The 7,882-nt window shown below is 31.7% G+C and overlaps 1 pseudogene; it reads right to left on the bottom strand.

Annotated features, from left to right (window-relative positions):
• Positions 1-824: 824 nt before the first annotated feature.
• Positions 825-7,585, bottom strand: LOC149199373 (UDP-glucose 4-epimerase-like; annotated as a pseudogene).
• Positions 7,586-7,882: the final 297 nt, after the last annotated feature.

The following is a 7,882-nucleotide window of genomic DNA, read 5'->3' as shown; positions in this document are numbered from 1 at the left end:
TCCAATAACGAAAATAATTATTTAAATTTTCCCATACATTAATTGGTCATTGACAATACTAATATGTACTTGTAGCAGAAAAGGGCATATATTTACTGAAAATGTGAAATGTAGGCATAATGTTTTCTTAAGATAAGACCCTTAACGTATTGAAATGTCAAAATATCAAGAATATTAGACAACAAAATGTAAAGACTATATTAAAAAAAAATTAAAGAATCAATACACAAAATATATACAAGCCCTTTTTCCGGCATTGAAAAGATACATTGTCACTTAAAATAGTTTTGGGATCTTCTTATCATGTGATCTAAATTTATGGCAAAAGTATCAATCATGAAACTTGGGAAACTCAAACTAGTTTTATTCAATTGGGCGATAGTATACACTATGTCGCCAGATGACCTGCATAAACAAAGAAAATAAAACGTCACCATAAAAAAACATCTGAATATTTTAGATCCAATAATGAAAAAAGCTATTTAAATTTTTCCATATATTAATGGATCATTGACAATATTAATATGTAGTTGTAGCAAAAAAAGGGATAGATTTACTGAAAATGTGAAATGTAGGCATAATGTCTTCTTAAGATAAGACCCCTAACATATTGAAATGTCAAAATATCAATGAATTCTTTATATTAGACAACTAAATTTAAGGACTATATTAAAAAAAAGAAGGAATCAATACACAAAAGTTGTACAAGCCTCTTTTTCCAGCATAGAAAAGGTACATTCACTTAGAACAGTTTTCAGATCTCCTTATTATGTGATCTAAATTTATGGAAAAAATATCAATCATGAAACTCGAGGGAAATTTGGCTATGTCACTTGCATTAAATAGCTTATGGAGCATAAATGACCATCAACTAAGTCTACCACATAAATTTGTCTCGATCTTAATACCATTGCAAGTACAGTAGAACAAAAATAAATAGTTACAACTATACAATCTAAAATATGTAAACAAATAAATGAGTTAGGAGTTGAGGTAGCATATTAAAGAGTTGACAAGAGTCATAAACATATGCAAGCTTCAACAGAAATAGGTTCAGAGATATATGACCTATAAAATGGTCTCTTAATGTTGTCCAACTATCAATTTTCAATAAGTAGAAAGTATTGAAGTTCGAAATCCGTATGTTCTAATATATAATAATCTCATAAATTATCGTAAGAGACCTACTTTTCCCCATACTAATATGACATTTTCGGGAAGATCTTATTCTACTAGTAAGTTCATGTGTGTAGATTCAAAACCACAAATTTCTGTGTTATCTAAAGCACAAACTGGCATCTCTATAAAAATTTACAATAGCAACAAATATTGAAGATAGTATTCTATCCTACAACTGTGCCATCCTTTGTTGGGAAATCATTACCATAAATATTCAACATTGATTGTCTACCATAACCACTTGTTGGATGAAAGGCATGAGTTTATTTGGAATTCCCTTCGGATAGTCACTAATATGGCTACTTGTGTGAGCTCCAACTAGGTTGAAGTAGCTTAGTAAAATCATTCTCCACACTAGATCTAACTTATAAATATCATGGGCTATATCTTTAAGGAAGATTTGAAGAAACAGATGGAAAATGCATTAATTCCTGTAGCTACATGGTCCATCTAACCACTGATAATGAAATTATTTTAAGTGAAAAAACGTAAGAATCTACTTAGAAAATATTAATAGTTATTAAAATAGAAATCGCACTCAACAACTCAAAAATACAATATGGAGATATAACTATTGGTGCACACATTAAGTTGAATAACATACCTTAGTGCATCGATAGGGATTCATTGCATAATGTTGGAAGTATTCTACACAAGGAATCACCTTGGGTTGTCCATAAACCGTAGTTGATGATGAAAATACCATTTGATGGACATATTTGAGTAAAACTTGATTACGCTTCCAGTTAAATTACTAAAAATAATTTATGAAATTAACATCTAGTAGTGTCATAACTGAGCAACATAACACATTGATACACATATCCTTGTATTCAATGGATATACTAAAATGGATCAAAATCATCGATAAATGAGCAGTAGGCAACACCAATACGCATATCCTTGTAGGCATACTAAAATGGATCACAATAATCCCCAACTATCTTACTCACTTGCATCAGCTTCAATGAAATTTTTTTATATGTTGATCTCAGTGCAACACTAAACAAAGATGTTATCCTTCATTATAATTTTCATTTTTTCTGTATTGAACCATTTATTATGCCACTATGGAGGAATTGGAAGCACCAACATGATACCCATCTTAATTAGAAAAAACAACAAAATATATTTTGAGATTATATATCAAATTAAACATGGAACTTTAACACAATCAAAACAGAGGACAAATTTGCTTAAAATAGGGAATTTTTGTGCTTGTATGCTATCAAACACAAGTATTCTGAAAATCCATACCATTAAATATTTCATATCTATAATCATAGTGAATCAGGTATCACAAAAATGATTCCATTTTAACCAAATGGATGACTTATTTAGATCTAGGTGAAACAATGTAAATTTTTGAAAAATTTGCTCAAGTCAAATTAGTTTTCTAATGCCCTCTTTGAAAAATATTTGGGAACTAATTTATGTAATTGTAATAAATCAGACAGAATATCAAAATGATGATTTGATCAACTAAAATACCTCAAATAATTCCTTGATAACTCTAATATCATTCAAACTCATGAACTAGCTTGAGTTGGCGCCACGAATAACCACAAAGATAGCAAATTTATTAGCCACTGCATTTTGTGGTTGCACAAGTTTAGTAGTTCCTTAGGAATTGTTTCTAAAGTTTATCCAATTCTTACAAGATAAGAAAGTATCTACTAACAAATGAAGTTAAAAAAGAAATCAAGAAAATCAAGGATATTTCAAATCCACATACTTCATCCTTCAAGGAATCAAATATGAATAGAATGAAGAAATAGCCATGGGATCACCATTGTCATCAATGTCCACTAATATCTACATCAATTAATTTGAAAAGTAGGTATTAGGATCCCTTCCACTAAAACTAGATCGAAGGGACCAATTCATACATGTATTAATATCGAATGCTCTCATGGAATGAAAATCATGAACAAATTTCTCAACCATCTCAACAACCAAAATGAAAGCATGAGCTTCATGATGAAGGTGGAAAATAATAGGTGCATTCCCCTCATTGATTTTCTCATAAGAAATATTTAAGGTGGATCCTTATTGTCTTATCCCATCAAGTTTACTAGAACAAAACCCATACCACTAGATACTTGCATGTAGATTCTCCTCATTATCCAGTCCAAAAACAAGCTGCAATCATCACTCTAGTAATGAGCCACTAGGATCTTTAAAGATGAGCACAGAGCAAGAACTACAACACTTGGAAAAGGTATTCAAAATAAATGGCTACAGTGGGAGACAATATAACAACACTCTCGTAAAGGAAAAGATGAACCCCAAAGACGACAAGAAGAAGAGAATGCAATATAAAAAATAATGTTGCCGTACATCAAGGGAGTGACATAAAATCACAAAAAATATGAAAAGGGGTAGTGCAAAATTCACCATCTCCCCCCAAATACCATACCAGGAAGGTTAGACTATGTTAAAGGCCTAATCAATCCTAAAATGCATAAAGGCATCCACACTATGACATGTTCGTTTTGAAAGATTTACATTGCAGAAATTGGTAGGTATATGCAAACTAAACTTAAGGAGCACTATGCTAATATAATTTGATAACTCTACTATAATTCCTCTACATTGGAACAATTATATAATATAAACAATTATAAATATCATTAACAATTGCAAGGTTTAGAATTACCTTTTTGCATCCATGTTTGGCCATAATCTCATATAGGTTTGAAGTGCCAACTAGATTGTTCTTATAATAGCGTAATGGAATTGCTACACATTTACCAACAAACTTCAATCTAGAAAATGTATCATGACATCAAATCTACACCATGACAAAGAAAAGCTTCTAATTAGATTAGGGAATTTACTACTCGTAATGGTTCTGGTGCAAGCAATGGAAGTATAGTACACAAAATCAAGAACAGAGAACCAGTCACCAACAACTCAAGCATCGGAATAAGTACTCTAAAGCTAGATAATACTTGAGAGTCTGCAACTATCTCTAATTTATATATGGTTCTAATCAACATATTAAATTGTAGATGACAAAACAAAAATTATTACCTAAGCAATCTTGAAACAAGAGATCGCTACAAATGTAAAAAAAAAAAAAGCATACAAATGGAATATGTAAAGGAATGGTTCAGAATATTTTATACCCAATAAAAACATCAAAATAACGACAATAAACATATAACATGTGACTTAGTATCTAGAATGTAGAATGTAACATGCATAACCAAATATGCTACTTACTTGACCAATGAAAAAACCTTCTTTATATCCTCTTTATTGCAAATATCTCCCTGCAATCATAAGCGCAGTTCACTTTGATTATTCCTGTCATTTATAGTACCATTTTTTCTATCATTACACCCTAACCATGGTTTAATATATATTCAAAGATATAAGTGAATCTTCTAAGAAAATAGAATACAACTAATTTACAAAGGAGACTTCACTGTTGCAAATGACATGCAATTTGAAGATTTGTTGTCCATGATGATGGAGGTAATGTCCTCTCGAAATATCAAACATTTTACAACATGTACACAGTTGAATATCCAGAATTCCAGCATCACAGAATTTTGTTGAAATCAATGCAATCCAAAGGAGGTGAAAGGTACAACTAGTTAAAATTATCTATCTAAAAAATGAATCTTCCCAAAAACCAAACTAATACAAGCCTTAACAACTTAAGAGCAAGTATAGATTTTAAGAAAATACGAAAGATAGGTCACATCATTTCAGGACTTATGCTTTGTCACCATCCTTACCAATTTGTTTTGGTGAAGTTAAAATTTCCTCAAATTTCAAAGCATACAACTGAAATCATAGTGTTTTATAGGAATTCATTCTTTTGGCATGAATTTTTTTGGTTATATAAAATTAAATTAAAATAAAATAAAAATTTGATACCTTCACCTGTCATACATTCTTGTCAATGATCGCAATACATTCTCGCTTGTTTTTGCTACGAAATCGACTATAATTTTGTCCCTAAACACCAATGGAAGCTGAAAATTTTTTCTTGGTGCATACAATAGGTGCCTTTTCCTGAAGCAATGCAGTTTATTCCTGTGCTTAAAACACAAGTCATTGTTAAAAACCTAGAGATTTGAACAATTCCCTATGGATGTGCTCAAACCTAAATCAACCTGTGAGAACAATGATCTATTTGGCACTAGAAGAAACTATTGCAATACTAGAACTCCATGAAATAAACAACTTCAAATTATAATTCTTAGAAATCTCTACCAAATTTTGGGAAAAGAGCCATTTCCTTCTACACTAATAAAACCTAACATTGAATCGTTTGAAGCATTTGTTTCCCTGGCCTAGCTACAATGAGAATAGTAGAGTGCAATGAATGTGCCATTATTGGTTCAATCCATATATAAGGAAAATTATTAGGACTTTTCATAATTAAATATTGATTATCAGCCAATCCTCAACCTGAGGTTAACTACTTCTCTCACTTTCCATCCATGTAGACAATGCCTCACTGTATTATTCTTATTATCAGGCCATGCGAATATCACTACATGCGGAGAAGGAGGACCCACATGTCGACTTTTTTTCTGCTTGTTCAATCTGTGAGCATGACACCCTCAAATATAAATTACTTTAAACCCCAACCATGAAGTTTTTCTAGTAATAATCTTATCCATCCACCCACATTACAAACAAAAACTTGTAGGCTCAACGCACTCAATCCAAAGGAGATGGTAGTTTCTAGATTTTGAAAGAAAACATCCATCTACATGAATACATAATAATACATAGATGTTTTTTAAAGAGATGGTAGTTTCCAATTTCTGAAAGAAAACAATATTCATTTATCTGAATATATAGATGGTTGTTAAAGAAAATAAATAGCCGGTTGTGTAGATCTAGCTTGAGTTGTTTAGTGGACAATATCTTTTCCAACAGTATATATTCAAGTATCCATGAATTTCCAACAGCATATATTCAAGTATCCGTGAACAATCCATTTTCTGAAGGTATAGACTCAAGGATCCATGAACAATCCCTTTTTCGATGATATAGATCCAAGTATCCGGAAACCCTTTCCCCAACTGCAGAGTTTCAGTCTCCAAAACCATGTGATATTAGATATTTGACATGTGATATTATCATCACAATTGTCATCTAAAAGATATTAGAGATGGCGTCTGGAACTAAATTTAAGGAGACAATTTTTATGGGTGTCTACTATAATTTAGTTGTATGAATTAACTTATGTGTCCTTTTCAGAGGATTAAAAATTTGGGACTGAACCATGCCAAGGTACTTGGATTTTGGATCTTTTTCCAATAATACATGCAGTAAAAAATGAATTGAAATTATTTATTTTAATTTTACAGATGGATTCACAAATAATAAATATGTAGAGTATATGTATCAAGTTGTTTCAATCCTTGAAATTCTCACTCGATTCCAATAAAAAATTATGTTAGTAAGCCCTTCCATGGAAAAGAAATACTGTGATGTGGGCATTAATGATGGGTAACTTCTAGGTCTGCCACTAGAAAGTCATAATCTTACAGGGTTTTTTTTGTTTTTGTGTAAATGCAGAAAACTATAGGCGTATGAAATTTAGAGTGCCCGCACTGCAATACAAGAATGCATGGGATTTTTACACGATAGGATTTGGGGTCCAATACTATGTAGCCTCCTTACATTGCATTTCATGCCCTGTTTTTGAATACTTGGCTACACCACCTCAGTGAGAAATATCTGCATTCCTTCTGTTAGAACTCGAAATCATTTAACTTCAATGAAATCCTTTTCTGGAATACTTTCTGACACAACTATCTCAAGGTTTATCCATTTTTCTACTGGTTTGTGAATATATATAGAGAGGATCGATGAGGTTTAGCAGTGCATGGAAAATATCCTGGTCCTAATGATTATGGATAGGAAGTTGAGACACTTGAAAAGGAAGCAGATTTAAGATGAAAACTTGACCCAAAATGAAATCTAGTAAATGGCTATGATTTATTAGTGGTATTTTAAAAGGAAATAATAGGATTTTAAGTGAATCATTTCTGCCCTATATATGTATATCACCACTAAAAAAATTAGGACTAGGTAATGAACTCCAATTATACTCATATGCAGATGCAACTGTAGTGATAACTTAATGATTTGTCTTGTCAATAAAATGAAAAGGTATTGTAAATGAATGAAAGGCATCTCTTGCAGAAAAACAAGATGATGAATTGAATAGCTCGACCTTCACTCTAAGATCAACAATAGGCTGGGAAGATGAGATGAAATTCCGAGGCAGAAATTCAACTCCACCATCATCAAAAGTGGGCCCATCATTCAAGTCAAAATCTCTCAGAACACATGAAGCTCCAAGCCACAATGCGCTAGTGTTAGCCTTCAAAGTCAATCCAAAATTTCCAGCACTGATACCAAGAGGCATTTTGATTAGTTCATTCTCCCCACTATCATCAATTTGATTCAATTCTAAATATGACTTCGGAGGACTACAAGGCCTGGTAGGACCAAATGGTTCAACAATTGAAGATATAAATTCTTTTCTACTCATATCTGTGCATCCAAATCTTATCGATGGTTCACATATTTGATAATATAAATGCGTTTTTATTACCCCATCTTTAGAGTTTTTCTCATAAGCCAGATTAATATTTTTTGGCTAATTTATTAACGCAAATTAGCACAAGTATTTCATTATCAATCCAGGTTTGTAAAACTTGGA

The sequence above is a fragment of the Pinus tabuliformis genome, chromosome 2_1 (genome assembly GCF_031772625.1).
Source record: "Pinus tabuliformis cultivar Carrire ecotype Pingquan chromosome 2_1, CPIR1, whole genome shotgun sequence".
In the NCBI taxonomy this organism is placed as follows: domain Eukaryota; kingdom Viridiplantae; phylum Streptophyta; class Pinopsida; order Pinales; family Pinaceae; genus Pinus; species Pinus tabuliformis.
Note: the sequence above shows the minus strand (reverse complement) of the source record. Positions and strands in the feature narration are given on the sequence as shown.